General features: G+C 31.9%; 1 protein-coding gene across 1 annotated transcript in view; it reads left to right on the top strand.

Annotated features, from left to right (window-relative positions):
• GRID2 (glutamate ionotropic receptor delta type subunit 2) overlaps window positions 1–17,121 on the top strand; it is a 1,429,995-nt gene that overhangs the window by 305,884 nt on the left and 1,106,990 nt on the right. The gene's annotated exons all lie outside the window — the stretch shown is intronic.

Raw genomic sequence — 17,121 nt, 5'->3', positions numbered from 1 at the left:
CACTTGCAAGTGTGCTTGTTCTTTTTGGAAGAACAGTTTTCCCTCTTTCCTGCCGCACTGAAACTTTCTCACACTTTAATAATTGCTCAAGTGCCATTTTCTTTTGGAAACCTTTTCTACATACAAAGCCTTCTTTAACCTGATGTGTTTTTTCTGTGGGTTCCTCTTTTTGGTTCTTCCACAGCATCCTGTGCTGTTGCTAGACCTATCGTCCTGTATTATATAATCAGTTCCTTTCTTGATTCTCACCCACTAGACCTGAAACTTACTTAGAACATGGATTGTGTCTTATCTTTATTCTTAACAAAAATAGATATTTATCACATTAACATTTAGGCAGTTTCCTCTAATAAGATATTTTATTCTGGTGGAATTAGGCATTGACAAAAGAGGGAGGTGGGAAGGGAACACATTCCAGAGGCTAGAAAAATTAGTAAGTTATACTATGTAAGTTTACTAAATTAGACTAATTTAACTGTAATCTAATTGGAGACAACATGCATGTGGGAAATTAAGGTACTCAGTGCATTGTAATTGTGAACTGAAGTAAGTAGCAAAGCTCATGTGTGAAGGGGATAGCGTTTTCCAGAAAGAAGATACTTCCAACTTTTATATAGTGAGTAATAATGGGATAAAGTAAGAAAAGATAATTTTCTCACTCTCTTTTACTTTTTTTCCTATCTCTTGTTCTGTCTTTCTGAACTAATGAGTTTTGTAATGTTCTCTAATGTTCCCAAGATTTGAAATATCTGGACAAAAGCTCTAGAAGTCAATGTAATCAGGTCATGTTTTAGATAACAAAGCACTATTCCAAATAATATGGAACTCAAAACAGAGTCAGTGCACTGCCAGAGGGAAGAGTAGAAAGTAACTCAAAGTTGGACTAATTAGTGGCTAAACCTTAGTTTAGAAAGTGGTATAATGCAAAGGCTCTGGGCTTAGTGTTTGTTTACCGAGCCCTAGATCTGCTCTGTCATTTGCCAGGGCTTGGATGAAACACTTTATTATACTTATTTCACTTATAAATATGTTGAGCTTTAATTATTTTGAAATATTGTTCTGATCAAAAATTTTGTGATTGTGGGATAGAAGTATCATTTGTACTTAATTGCTTTACATTTTTGTTCTAAGTAGCGTTTTTATTTGAGCTATAGCTGAATTTTTTTAACATTAAGTAACTTTGATGTCTGTATACATATCATCAACTCTTCATGAAAAGATAAATAATGAACAGATTTTGAGCATATTGCCAAATATGATTTCAAACCCCAAAATCTGTTGCCTAAATTGGTGTATGTGGATTTCATTTAGTTGCAAGCGAGAATGTTAAAACAACAACAACACCAGCAACAGCTTCCTAAATGAATGTTTTGGTAACTTTTCAAGGATATTAGAAGTGCATGATTTTGTGTTAAATTATTTTCTGTCTAGGAAAACACTTTATTTTCCTCTGATCATTCACAAATAATACGACTTGACATTGAAAAGGCTGAAGAGTAACCAGATTTTAATAATCATTTGAAATAATGATGCTTTGTTCTATTTAAGATTTACTTCCTTGATGTTCAGAATTTTAGATACTTTCCATAAATTTACTGTTGGAAAGGTCATTCAAGTTTGAAGATTTTGCACTTTAAAATCTAAATAAATTTTCACTTTTTAGCATTCTTGCTGGTACAAGGTGCTGTTATTGGAATTAGACTATTATCACATATAACTAAATAATAGTTTCCTAAATAATACTTTAAATTTTCACTTTTTAGCACCCTTGCTGGTACAAGGAGTTTTTATTGGAATTAGACTATTATCACATATAACTAGATAACAGTCTCCTAAATAATTCTTTCCTAAATAATTCTGGCTCTAAATGAACCAGTTTGCATATTTATTTCTCCATTGAAAGAGTTTCTAATTTTATATTTTGACTCCTTCCTTAACCTTTTCTTCCCTTAGGAATTCAAAGACCATGACTGCGACTTATACATTGAAAATAATTGATGCACCCGCTAAGTAGATTTGCTTGATAACAGCTTTCACAATGTTCCTGACATGGCAAAATGATTTTGAAATTCAGTTTAAATTCATCCCCTCATATCTATAGCAAAGTAAAATTTCACTCTGCTAAGATACAATAGGAAGAATAAATAGTAACTTGAGGACATCAGAATTGATGCAAGAGATGAAACACCAATCCCTAGATATGCTCACTGCAGACTTTGTCTTAATGAAAAATAGCTGAAATTTGTAAATTTGGGCTACCTATAAAATCTCATGGGGTAGTTGTTAGAACTCCTAGGAGGAACAGCAAAAAGAATAAAAAGAAAGAGGCAAGGGGAGGAAGGAGGAGACGAGTTTTCATTTTATATTAGGTATCAGCAAATATTATGTTAAACTAAATCATGAATTCCTAAATTCAAACTGTCCTGTTTATTTCTTTGTACCTTCTCTTTCTGTTTTATACTATTCTTGAGCTAACCACTACTAATGATATGGTAGACAAAATGAGTTTCATTACCCAGAAAATCTTTAATTATGTGTCATAAAGCCTGTATTATCTATAAGTTTGATGTTTTAGGGAGAAAATAATGATTTTTGGTATAGCATATTTCTGATGTATTTATATTTTCAATATATCAGAATTTCCATAGATTACATTTCAGGGCATAATAAATATAAAAGGCTACAAAAATCACTACCATCTTGTCCTAAACTTAGCTAAGGTTACTCTGAAACATATGAAGATTATCCAGATGTTTTGCCAACTCACCTACATTCTACTAATTTCATTTTCTGATGCTGGGAAATATTGACATCATCATTAAATGAATTCATCATTAAAGATGATCACTTTCACAAAAGATGAAATTTGGTGGACTGAAACACATATGCATGAGTTTATCTCTCATCTCTGTTTTTACCACAATCTACAGTATTATAAAAGGACAAAGGAGTCTTATGTTTTATTTATTCACTACAAATTTTTTAATTTGCATTTTTAATGATTTCCAAGGTGAGGGATAACAGAATCATGACAGAGCTGAACATTGTAACTTTATTGTTCCTAGGATACTCTTAAAAGTCCCAAAGATGTATCTGCCACAAAGTACTGTTTAACACTCCTGGTTATTAGCACACATGCCCTTTTGCACTTGAAAAAATCCATGTTTTATTCAAGTACAACCAAGATGTCTTCTAATGATGCTACAAAGCTAAGGAGGACAGTTCCATACCAGAGAGTAGATAATAAACACACTCGTCAGGAAGAAATGAACATAGGCAAGTGACCAATCCTGATTAACATTCTAAGTAATTACTTTGGTAAACATAAATTTGTGCAGATATGGACACATAAAATGGAGGTAGTCAAAGCAGTGTCTGGGACACATATATTCATGTTTTTAAGTAAGATGGAAGAATCTACTGTCAGGAAAATAATTCAGGGAAAAGTTTTAAAACAGATACACTAAACAAAATATTTCTTTTTTCAGACATCCAAACCATATTGAAATGTCACATATCTTATATTTCAGTATAAACAACAATATCTAAATAGAGTTTTAATTCATGTGCGTTCCTTGCTGAGAGAGAGAGAGAGACTGAGTGTTTTAAGTTGACTCACTGGGTCAGACAGAAGTGTCGGCAGCTGCAGTAGGAAGCGTTCTCCACACTGCATTGCCAGGGCTTCTGAGTTCTGACCCATAGTCACAGTGCCAAGAGCTGCCTGGAATGCCAAGTGTGTGCTGATTTTGTGATGTGGAGAAATAGGGATCTGGGTGAGAATACTTAATTGTTTTGAACTACTATGTTTGGTTGGAATCTGAGCCAAAGTCTCCAGACATAAAAAGAAACAGTGGTAAAAATCCTCAGGCACAAACATACTTTGCATTTATTGCCTGCAAGTAAGCAGGACATTTGAGTAAGCAACACTTAGAGTTGACTTCAAGCCTTTGTTTTCTAATTGTGAAGGCTGAAGGAAGGTAGCAACATTTGTTTTTGTGCACCCCTGAGACTAAAGATAAGTTCTCAACTGCCCTCAGACACTGGATGTTTGTAACTTGGATGTACTTGTTCTGTCTTCCCCTGAAGTTTTAGTGCTTTATTATTTCTACATCAAACTTAAGTATAAAAACGTCTCCTTTGTCATTTCCTGTGAGCTTCTTAAAGAGGACTTTAGTAATTTTTGAAAGGCTTTTTGATTTTTTACTTAAAAATTTGAAGTTTATGAGTTTGTTTTGTTTTTATTTTACTTGACTTAGGAGACAGACATTTTTAAAACTTCTTGTACAAGTTTATGCTTTAAGGAAAAGAAGAGTTTAAAATATTCTTGTAAAAATCATAGATGAATATACAGTGTTTAAACTAATTTTTACTATAGAACATTTCAAAACCTTGAACACAACTAACATTTTTGAAGTGTATTTTCAATCATTGAAATTGCTCTTCACTATGTCAGTAATTTCAAGTTCATTATGTTGCTATCAACTCATCCATAAAAAATAATTTTCTTTAGTAAATACAGTTTTAATTTATTACATCTGGTTCTGTCATGTGAACACCAATTTATCAATATACATTTGCATAATATCTTTATGAATACATTATATTAGAAAAGTTGATGAGTACCTTCTGTTCCCCCCCCCACAAAATGGATTGGTAAGATTGAATTAATGATTGGAAGATAATGTTGAAAATTAGTATCTGATTAATCATGAATTGGATATGTGGAGTGTGTTGGACTGCTTTTTGTCACATATTATACAAGTAACTGATTGTAGGACAATTACATATTTTAGGGACTTTTAAAAATTAGGTTGTATCATTTTTTTTTACTGTTAGAATCACAGAGTTTGTGAGCTTGCTTAATTCTGCTTGAATTACTATTTCGTTAAAGATTATTAATCACCAGCTGCCATCACGGAGTGGCAGGGTTCCAAGGCAGCACTCTGAGGACTCCTCTGTTCATCCTCTGTCCCAGGGTGACATTGTGTAGAAGCATTTTTGGCTTATTTGCAAAGGAATGGAATTGCCTTTAAATTGTATATGTTATCACCAAGTTTAAAGTCAGAGGATGTTCAGGGAAAAAAATCCTCAGATGTTTCATCCAGAACAACTAAGTTACCCCATGATGCTGTTTGTTAAGAGTCACATGGATTTGTGTGTGTGTGTGTGAAGTTCCAGGTTCTTTGTACTAAATAACTCCTTTGCTCACCCTCTACCCATCGATCACCCAGTGATAGATTTCATAGGGTCACAGGGGACAGTGTGGGAAAAGAAAGACTTTGGCCTTTGAATCCTGTACATTATTCAGTTGTACATTCTAGTGGTTTTCATGTCCTCAGACTTCAGGATACTGTGACATGGTGACATGTCAGAGGTTGTATTATTGGGTGATAATGCTGCTCTGTAAAGTGTATAAGCTCAGCTTCCAGTGTCCCCTGCCAACACTGACAGATCCCAGGACAGGTGCAAATTTGACTTCACACATCACAATTGAACAAGCCGAGCCTGAATATTACCTGACTGTGCTTAAGTTTTCACTTCTTTTGCTGTCTGCTTTCTTATCACTTCTTGGGGTTTTCTGTATGTTATTTTTCAGAGGGAAGGAAATTTGGAAGGGTTTATAAACTCAAGTTCCAAAACTTTTAAGAATTTCTCACTTGTCAAACATATGTTCTGAAAAATATCCTCTTCATAATAACCATTATTATTTTAGTTCTCAAGAAAATTAAATCATATTTATTTGAATTTCACATATATATACATTTTAAAATAATGTCATTTTCAAAATCATGTTCTTTAGTATTACATAAATATGAAACCATCACCTTTAGTTTTTGTCTCATATAATGTTTTCAAATAACTAGCTTTCAAAATGTCTGAATTCACTAACAGAGAAGTAGCAAACATCTAATACAAAATCTCCATGAAGTGTTGGCTTTTATTTTATATCTACTGCTTTCTTAGTAGACTTTTAAGTTGCATTTTCATCCAAGAATCATGTTGTCACTGTGTTAACACTGTGTTAACAGGTTCAATCAGGTAAATAAAAGGCATGATGGGAAGAAGTTTAGGAAGTATACAGAAAAGATGGTTTTTAGCTCAAAACACAAGAAAGTCTATGTTTCTTTTCAGTGAAACAGAATACTTGGTCTTTTACTCACTCAAAAATGTTTTTTTTCAATTTTTAAAAATTAAGAACAAAAGAATAAATTGAACAACTTGCTGAGTGACTCATGTTAAGGTGATTCTTTATCATACACTAGATAAAAGCATTTACTTAACATTCTGACCATTTGTTTGTCCAGGTCCCTGTATTTATAATGTTAACTCCCGGAGAGTTTGCTGATAAACAAAGAAACAAATAAAAAACTGGTAGGCATTGGTAAATGGTGGTACACAATATCCCTTTAGGACAAATAAGATATGTAATTTGTGCATGGATGACTCCCTACCCTTGACAGGCCCACCTATGGAAATGGTACTTAAGTCAGATCCACCAGACACTTAAAAGAAACTGCTTTCCTTTAAAGTGTGTCAAAAATGTTTTTCATCAAACTGTTGGAGTTGTGAATATATTACCATCATTACAAGGAACCACATAACTTGTAGTTGCAATTTTTTCCTATAGATATGAGATTAGCAGAATGTGCATTTCTATTATGAAGGGGATGAGTTCAGTAGGACTTTTTGAGTCAGTGGGTTGGTGTCTATTTGCCATGTCTGGAAATACCTTTCAAATCCTACCTGTGTCACATTGTTGCTCTCTTCTACTTCTAGTCATTTAGATAAATAATTTTGACATGCTCACTTGATCATACGTCTGTTAACTTCTCTCTCATATTTTTTATCTCTTTGTCTTATAGTATACTGTCTCACAACACAAATTTCCTAGTTATGTATAATCAACCTATCCATCAAGTTTCTTTATTTCAAATACTATATTTTTCATTTGTAGTTCTATTTGATTCTTCTTTGTATTTATGTATCTTTAATAATATTATCAAACATGCATTTTCTTTCTTAAATATAAATATATGTTTTCTATTTTATTTATTATAATTTTAATCCCTGAATTTTTCACGTTATCATCTGTGTTTCAGCTGGCTTTCCCTCATGGTATCTTAGTTCCATATGTTTTTCATTATTATTTTTTTTAATGTTAGCTGCTCGTTTTTCTTGAGTTCTTACCTATGAAAAGTCCTTGACACCTGAGATATAGATGGGACAAAACTGCTTTGCTCTTGTCAGAGACCTGAAAGCTCTAATGAAAATTGACTTCTTTAAATTAAAATCTTATCTTGAGATATTTTTTCTGGAACTTAGAGTGTGAATAACCAATTCATATATACCCATGTGATTTCTGGCAAGTGAGTTTGAGCCAGTTTATCTTTTTCTCTGCTTTGAGCCAGTTTTATAGGGAAGGATAGTAAATGTATTTTTAGTTCATCTGTACACTGAGGCGCAAACTTTTGTTGTCCCAGTATTAAGAGTTCACAAGACGCAATCCTCAAGTTCACCAGCCTAACAAACTTTTTCAGTGTAAATGCCAACTTCATGGTTTCATGTACTTCTATTACCTTCATCTTCATTCCTTAGCCTTAGGGCTGTTTGCTTTCTTTCCAGCTCATGTATATACTTTAAGAAATGTTTTATCCACTATTTAGTATATACTTTCTTTTTTGAGAAAGAGAGAGAGAGGGAGGGGCAGAGGGAAGAGGGATAGAGAGAGATTCTTAAGCAGGCTCAATGCCCAGCGTAGAGCCTGACTCAGGGCTCAGTCTCATGACCCTGAGATCATGACCCAAGCCAAAATCAAGAGTCAGACGCTTAACTGGCTGAGCCACCTAGGCGTCCTTAATATACACTTTCTAAGTAAGACAATCAGGCTGGACATCTAATCCACCATATTTCAGTAAATGAAAATCCAAGTGGATTGCTTCATTGACTAAGGAACAAAAGTAGAAGGATTAAGGACGTTGAACTCCCATAGACATTAAAAACCCTCATCATTTAACTTATTTGCTGCTTCTTTAGAGGGAAGTCAGCCTTGACAGCTGGCTGCTAGCTGACACACCAGCTTTTATTCTAACATTAGTAGAAGGAATTGTTTAATGACTCTAATTCAGATTACTTTCCTTCCTAGTATATGGGGCAATTGTTTCCAAGTTTACAAAGAGTCCATGTTTTCAAAAAAGGCCGGTATCTGGTGATATCATCATACTAATTTCAGCTAAGGTGTAACGTGGGGAGTAGAAGTTGATAGAAATATGTAAACACAAATTGGAAATTTAGAAAACTCAAAAGTAGACATTGTTGCTGTTTATTTGAAAGTTTAAGTTTCAGAGGTCTTATATAAAAAATCTCAAAGTTTTTTTTTAATATGATCTTTTTACATGTGTATAGCTTATTGTAATGCTTAGTGTCCCATCATTTTTAGATTTGTTGCAGCTTGACTGATTTCATATTTATTTTCAATTTGTTGAGGGTTTTAGGTTAGATGGATGATTTGTTTAAAATAAATCTTTAAAATATAAGGCCCGTGACACTTGCTGTCATTTTTCACATTTTAGTATTTACCATATTGACTCAGTGTAGAAGAGTCAGAAAACAGCTTTGGGAACCAAGGAAGCCTGGATTTGATTGCTCTTTTTACTGCACACTTGCCATGTGATTTGGGGCTTACTGTACCATCAGCATCTCAGTTCTCTTATTTGTAAAATGAGACTAATACTAGTACTTAATAAGTTATAAATGATTAAAATATGTAAAGCATTTAACAATAGTTAAATTTGAGCTGTTCTTCCAATACCTTTGATATTTTTGCTGATTTCTCAATGAATACCCGATCTTATACGTGATAAATAAATTCAAGAGCATTAAACAAAACAATTGCACAGTGCTCAGAAATAGAGAAATAAGATTAAAAGAATAAAATTGTTTGAAATATGTGATACAATGATAAACAGATAGGACACTTATAAAATAAATGAAAAGAAATAAAATACTAAGGAAACTTAGAATCTATCTGAAAGAGATATGTTATTCTTAAACCATTTTTTTATTTCAAAGAACTGTAATATTTGCATATGAAACATCCACATCCTTAAGAAATAGCAAATCTTTAATATTTTATATTAGATATTTTATATTATAGTTTTTACTTCTATTTGTCTAGCTTTCCTATAAATAAAATATTTGTTACAAAATAATTTTCTGTTTTCCAAATATATCTTCATCATTAGATTTATAAGATTTATTTANGCTTTCCTATAAATAAAATATTTGTTACAAAATAATTTTCTGTTTTCCAAATATATCTTCATCATTAGATTTATTTAAGATCATCATAAGCAGATTTTGCAGTCATGCGTGATACTATGCACAACTTATTCCACTTTCCAAGTCCACCTAACTTTTTACGGCTGTAGTAATAGTATTTTATGATTATATTTTCAGTTTGTAAACCAGACAGTAATGAAACTCTTCCTTTTTAATTTTCTAAGAATCACTTATTTTTAGAATGTGTCAATAACTGGAGCTCTCTGGGGAAAATTTTTATATGCTTTAAAGTGAAGTCTATTTTCATTTTCATTCCTAACCAAAATAGCATGTCTCCAATATGGACTAGAGCTGCTATTACTTTTCAAAGAATATACTTAAGATTTTTTCTTAGTATAAAAAAAATAGAGATTAATAGAATTGATTTATTATTTCTGTGTTCTTGCTTAAAATACTTTTGCATAGTGTATAGAAATAGTGCAAGAGAAATGCTATCAACTTGCAAATCAGAAAGATATACCTTCAAGTTCTCTTCTGCCACTTGTAAACTGAGATTTGAAATGAACAATTTTTTTTTAAAGATTTTATTTATTCATTTGACAGAGATAGAGACAGCCAGTGAGAGAGGGAACACAAGCAGGGGGAGTGGGAGAGGAAGAAGCAGGCTCATAGCGGAGGAGCCTGACGTGGGGCTCAATCCCATAACGCCGGGATCACGCCCTGAGCCGAAGGCAGACGCTTAACCGCTGTGCCACCCAGGTGCCCCTGAAATGAACAATTTAATACCTATAAAGCTCTATTTCCTCCTATGCAACATGGAATTAATCACATAGAATTCTGATAACAATTATCACATTAAGATTGTATAAAATGAAATTATTTATGTAAAACACCTTGAGCAATGTGATAATAGTTTTTATGATGATAATTATATTTATCTGGATTTAGCAATTAGCAAATATTAAAATACGTGTGTGTGTGTATATAATTGACACCTTTCTGAATCTTGTGGTTTCTAACACACTTATGCTGACACAACATACAAAACACATTTGGACACAGTTGTTTGTACAAATATCTGCCAATGGCATATGAAATGTAAAATACATGTGTATTTAAGTGCATTGGTTGAGTTTAACCCTCAAGTAATATTAGCTATTTCTAGTATGTTTCCTTTTTAATAAAGTGTTACCCAAAGAGTATCATTAGGACACNGGCATATGAAATGTAAAATACATGTGTATTTAAGTGCATTGGTTGAGTTTAACCCTCAAGTAATATTAGCTACTTCTAGTATGTTTCCTTTTTAATAAAGTGTTACCCAGAGTATCATTAGGACATTAGGTCATGTGCTCTGTTAAAAAAATAATGGAATTATCACAAAAAACAAAAAACAAAAACAAAAAAACCCAGAAAGGAAGGAAGCAAGCAAGCAAAAGAAAGAGAGAGATGCTGCATATAGTATGTTACCTTAAGAAATTAAAATTCTCCTGTAAAAAGTCCCAAGAATTCCCATTTTAAAGAAACCTTTTAACATGAACTCAAATAGAAGGCTACTAAGATTTTTTTTTAATTGAGCATTTTTTTAGATGTATTACCAATATTCTACTGTTTTAATAAACTATGAAATGGTGCTATTTGATTGCATGAAAAATTGACATTAACCCATAGATTAAACTTACTTGTGACGCTTGAGATCTAATTTGGAAGAAATTTCATGGAGTCCAAAGCCCCAGATATGACTGAAGTGAAGGGATCTTAGCTTGGATTACAGAATATAATAAGTCTGATATTTAGGTGATTTAATTTTTGCAGGGAGGGATATCAAAACAACGGCTAAAAATAAAATACGTGAAATGAAAGAATGAAGCACAAGTACCATATGGAGAATAAAAAGTTTTAAGTGGTAAATCTCTGTCTCTTTATTTGTTAAAATGAGAGAATATGATAAGATGGACTCTGTCAAATTCTTTCAAGCACTTACATTTATAATTCTAATAAAGAAAGGTATTTCCCCCAATATTATCCCCACATATTTACATGTTACATGATACTTTTTCTATTATTTAATTCACTGGCTTAAAAATGTGTTAGGAACTTTACATTGCAAGCAGGGATATTAGTTACTGTGAGAGACAGAAATCTAGACCTAGGTCTTGGTTGATAGTCTTCCATTATTAAAAAAATGTAGGGTACATTGATTATATAAATGAAGGTAGTACCAGCATTGAGGATAACTTACAGAGATGTTTGATATTATATAATGTTGACTTCATTGAAAAGAGATTTGACTTTCTATAAATTTCGTAGCCATTATTTAAATGGATACATGGATACACATAAAAATAAATACCATAATTCTACTAAAGCCTCGTTCTCATGGAAATAATACACAGAAATATGTCATTTAATTTGTATCCATATGCATCTATATATACACACATACCTATTCACATCAGTTTTCTTAATTGGTATCAGTCTCCTTCCCAAAGGTAATAAATATATTGAGTTTCACTAAAATAATATGGAATATTTGGAACAAAACTTCAAAGTTCTTCAAGAAATTGTTTCTGGATTATGAAGCAAATAGACATTGTGAAACAGAACATTTCATTTTTATTGTGCTCTTATATTTGCCAGCTTTTGGTGTTATGGATATTAACTTTTATAGATGTCGTACATTTTTATGGTAATAGTTCAGCTTTCTGTTTGGTGAGGAGCGAGACTTCTGTTTCTTGAACAAATGCATGAGCAAATTACCACATGCCTTCAAAATCTTTATGTTTTTTTTTTCTGTTTAACAATTTATGATTGGTTTTTTAGATNAAGTTCTTCAAGAAATTGTTTCTGGATTATGAAGCAAATAGACATTGTGAAACAGAACATTTCATTTTTATTCTGCTCTTATATTTGCCAGCTTTTGGTGTTATGGATATTAACTTTTATAGATGTCGTACATTTTTATGGTAATAGTTCAGCTTTCTGTTTGGTGAGGAGCGAGACTTCTGTTTCTTGAACAAATGCATGAGCAAATTACCACATGCCTTCAAAATCTTTATGTTTTTTTTTTCTGTTTAACAATTTATGATTGGTTTTTTAGATCAAATTGGCACTAGAAAAAAAAAATGACATGTTCACATTCTTTGAAGGTCATCCTTAAGAGAGTACAACACCGTTTCTATACCAGTACAGTACCACTTCAAATAACTTCACTCAAATTTGCCAGAGGCAAATGAATGATTCTGTAGTTACATAAAGCAAACATTCCATCAGATTTTATGATTTTCATGAGATTTTAAGATATTAATGATTGATGTGCAATCGATATGTTACATGTTTCTTTTATTTTATCCCTCTTGCTTTCCTCATTATAGAATAACTGTCATCCAAATGTCTTGATGGCTTTTTTACTCTTCATTTTATTAAGAAATTTAAGAAAACATATTTTTATAAATATATGAGTATAGATATCTGAATGATATAGTTTCTATTAAAATGTAATTACAGTAATTATGAAACACCATAATAAATAATTTCTTGATGTAAACATTAGTTAGCATTTAAACTTCTAATCTTCCCATAAGAGCTGTATTTCATATGTAAATACTTTTTATATACATCTTAAGAATTTGTGTGAATGAAAATTTATATAAAATCCCCATTTCGTGATTCATATCTCTTTTTAAACCTCTTTTAGTCTCTTAATTCTAAACCTCTTCTTTTCCCTTAGGTTATACTTACTAGTAATATAAATCTGTACTCCCAAGTAGGTAGTATCAAGATCAGGATATACACTATATCTAGTACTTGAGAAAGTTTCCTCCTGCCCCTTCCAGTCAAGTTCTTTACTCCCCACTCTCTCACACAGAGATAACCACTACTCTTTTTTTTTTAATCATCACAGATTAGTTTTGTCTATTCTCAAGCTTACTATATTTTCGTTTGCATCTGGCTGCTTTATTCCATCATGTTTTTGAGATTTATCCATGTTGTTAAGTGTATCAATAGTATGTTTCTTTTTCTCGCCAACTGGTATTTCATATGAATAGATCACGGGATGTTGGCAGACATTTATGCTATTTATAGTTTTGGACTATTATGAATAAAGTGGCCTTGACCATCTTTGAAGAAGTCTTCTTGTGGAAAAATGCATTTATTTCTCTTAGAGTGCGTTAGGATAGAGGTAGAACTCTATCAGAGGGTACTGTCTGCAGAAGACTTTTGCATAGTGGTTGTACTCTTTTAACTCCCATCAGTTTTGCATGAGAGTTCCAGTTGTCCCACATTCTTGATATAGCTTGTTATGGTCAGTCTTTTTAATAACAACATTTGGATGGGTATGGTATGACATTGAAGTTTTAATTTTCAATTCAGCTATAACTCATATTGAACCCTTTTTAATATTCTTCTTGGCCATTCAGATGTCTTCTGTTATGAAGTGCCTGTTGAAATCTTTAACATACTCTTTTAAAATTGAGTTATTTTTTTTCTTTCATTGGTTTGTAGGTATTTCCAAAAATATATTCTGGATGTGATTCCTTTATCAGTTGTAATGTTGAATATCTCACATTTTTACATGTCTTTACTGAGCAGTAGTTTTTAATTTTGATAAATTTTACCTTAATCCTTTTTTAAAGATCTATTTATTTATTTGAGAGAGCACACAGGTGCATGAGAATGAGTGGAGAAGGGGCAGAAGGAGAGGGAGAGAGAGAATCTTAAGTAGGTTCCATACTCAGCACAGAGCTCGATGCAGAGTTCGATCTCATGACCCTGAAATCATGATCTGAACCAAAATCAAGAGTCAGATGTTTAGCAAACTGAGCCACCCAGGCACCTCCAACCTCTTTCTTTTATAATTATTACCTTTTGTGTCCTGTCTAGTAAATATTTGCCCATTCTGGCATCATGAATATATTCACCTATGTTTTCTTCTTGAAGTATTATAGCTTTAACTTTTATAACTTCAGACCTTAAATTTAAATCTTTAACCCATTGTGTTAGAGTTCTTCAGAGAAACAGTCAATAGGAGATACATAGATAGATGATAGATAGCAATAAGATATACATAAAATAGATATAGAAATCACATGTATATGAAGAGATCTACGGTAAGGAATTGGCTTATATGATTATGGAGACTGAGAATTGCAAGCAGGATCTGCCATCCACAACCTGGAGACCCAAGAAAACTGGTGGTGTAGTTCCAGTCTGAGTTTGAAGACCTGAGAACCAGGAGAACTGATGGTGTAATTTCTAGCTGAAGACAAAGACATGAGAACTGGAGAATCTATGGTTTAAGAAGAGTCTTAGGACAGATATTGGATATTGCAACTCAAACAGTTAGGCAGAGAATGCATATTTTCTCTTTCTCCACCTTGTTGTTCTGTTTAGGCTTTCAGGGAATTGAATGATAATGCCTACATTGGGGAAAGCAATCTATTTTACTTAGTCTACCAATGCAAATAGTAATCTCATCCAGAAACACCTTCACAGTCACACATAGAAATTTAACCAACTGTCTGGGAACCTCATGACCTAGTCAAGTTGACACATAACATTAACCCTTACACTCATCTTGAGTTATTTTTATGTATGGTGACGTGGTTACCCAAATACAAATAAAAACGTCAAGCAGATTGCTATAAAGTAAAATAATAATTTTGTGAAATCTATGCAATGTCTTTATGGGCAATGGTATCCCTGAGAGAATTTTAAAAGTTAATCTATTTTTCTGAAATAATTTTTGCATCATACTGACATTTTTATTTCATCATCTTTTTTTCCCTTTTGAATTAGTAGTAATATAATGGCCAAAAAGGTGTAAAAAATAATAATCTAGCTTTTAATTTTTCCAAGCTTTTATCAAAAGTCATTTTTTACTTAGATTTATACATTTGAAAAATGTCCACTGTTCATATAATTTGATATTAGTAGTCATAACTTCCATTTTCTAAAGTGAAGGAAATTTGCTATAATTGATATGAGTGGGTCTAAGAGGCAGCATTGAATGGTGCTTAAAAGGAAGGGCTCACAGTCATTTCTTACTGGTGTTAACTTGAGTAAGTTACTTTATTTCCTGTGTACACTTTGCTTATCTGTAAGATGAAGTCATGATAGTATCTCTTTATATGGTTGTTGTGAGGATTAAATTACTGTTAACATTTGTAAAGAGCTTGGAATGGTGCCTGGCATATGGTAAGCATTATATAATTGTTAAATAGTTTCTGTATGGGGTTCTAAGATGATTTTATTTATTTAACAAAAAAAAAATATATCAAAAAAAACAAACTGAAAAGGAATACACGAAGAATACCAGGCTAACAAGATACTAACGTAAAATCTTATCAAAGTATAAGACAATGAATTGCTGCAAAATCATCATGGCTTGGTGAATTATGGTTTGGTTTGGTTTTGTCATGTGAAACTAAAGCAAACTATAATACCGCCACTTATAAGAGAAACATTTGTAAAGCTGTGGTACCATAATAGCTTTCCATAATTAGAGTAAAATTACATGAAAGATAGAAAGCATATTTTCTGCAGAACTATTTCCTAAGCATTTCCAGAGAATATCAATAATTTGAGAGCACTACAGGAATATATTATGAAATTTTCCTCATGCAATGAACTTTAGGAGAAAAGTACAATAAAAAGAAAAATAAAAAGAAACCTGCTTTCTTAAAAATAGGGTAAGTTTATGATGGTGCAAAAATATGGAAATTTATTTTATTTTGCAAATTTAATATGTACCTCTGCATCAAGTTGCACTCTGAAGCTAATAATTTGAAATATTTTTTCTTCTATAAATGGTAATTGAATTAGTTGAATTCAACAGACTGGCCTCATTTCATTTATATGAGAATTCTTTTGTCTTGTGTGTCTGAATCTGTACAAAATATTCTGTATATTTTCTTGTACAATCTTAGGAGGTTGGTTAAAATGGAATGTTCCCTCTCTTGTAAAATAAACAAGATATTCCCATTGATTTTTTAACCTGTTGAAAATAATTTCATAAAATGAATTTTCTACCTTTGCTTGAGGTTTTTGTCACCTGAATTTTTTGATAAAATATTCAACTTTTACTTGTGTTGACTTGACAGTTACAAAAACTTTCTCATTAAAATGGTGTAGCTTATAATGCCTTGATTGAATAGTATAAGTAATGAAAGTAGAAGAAATGTGTAGTTTAATACCTTGATCTTAACAAAAGAGCTGTAAATCATTGTTGATTTTATTTAATATGATTCAGAATGTTTAAAGAAATGAGATACTAAATTATTAGGCTCCATATAAATGCATGACTAAAAATCATAAATACTCAAAAATCTTTAAGCAATATGATCATCATTGCTTTAATTATATTATTGATCTCAATATCTTCAGTAAAAATTTCCACATATACATATTTCTTGGAACATTTTATTACCTTTAATTATTTCACAAATGAACAAGTGGGGCACATATTTATAACAGTTTAATTTAATAATCAACAGATATTTATCAAGTACTTACCATGTGTCAGGCATTGCTATATATATGTGGCAGTTGAAAAAAAAAACAATGTAACACAGTTTTCTCATTACTAAGGTCACATTCTATCGGAGTAGAAAATAAGGAAATTATAGAAATGCAGTTGATACGGCTGTATATAAAGTGTTACAGGTAAGCGGAGCAATTGATAAAGAATAAAGAATAAACAGGGACATTTCTAGAGGGAAGTTATAAAAATATATGACAATCATTGTAAGATTATTTAGAATTAACACTTAAGTTTCCATTTGATTTTTACACTTGATTCATTGACTATATCAGTTTATATATTTTTTCCTTAATAAGGAA

This window comes from Ailuropoda melanoleuca, chromosome 11 (assembly GCF_002007445.2).
Source record: "Ailuropoda melanoleuca isolate Jingjing chromosome 11, ASM200744v2, whole genome shotgun sequence".
In the NCBI taxonomy this organism is placed as follows: Eukaryota; Metazoa; Chordata; class Mammalia; order Carnivora; family Ursidae; genus Ailuropoda; species Ailuropoda melanoleuca.
The sequence above is the reverse complement of the archived record's forward strand: the minus strand, read 5'-3'. Positions and strand labels throughout refer to the sequence as shown.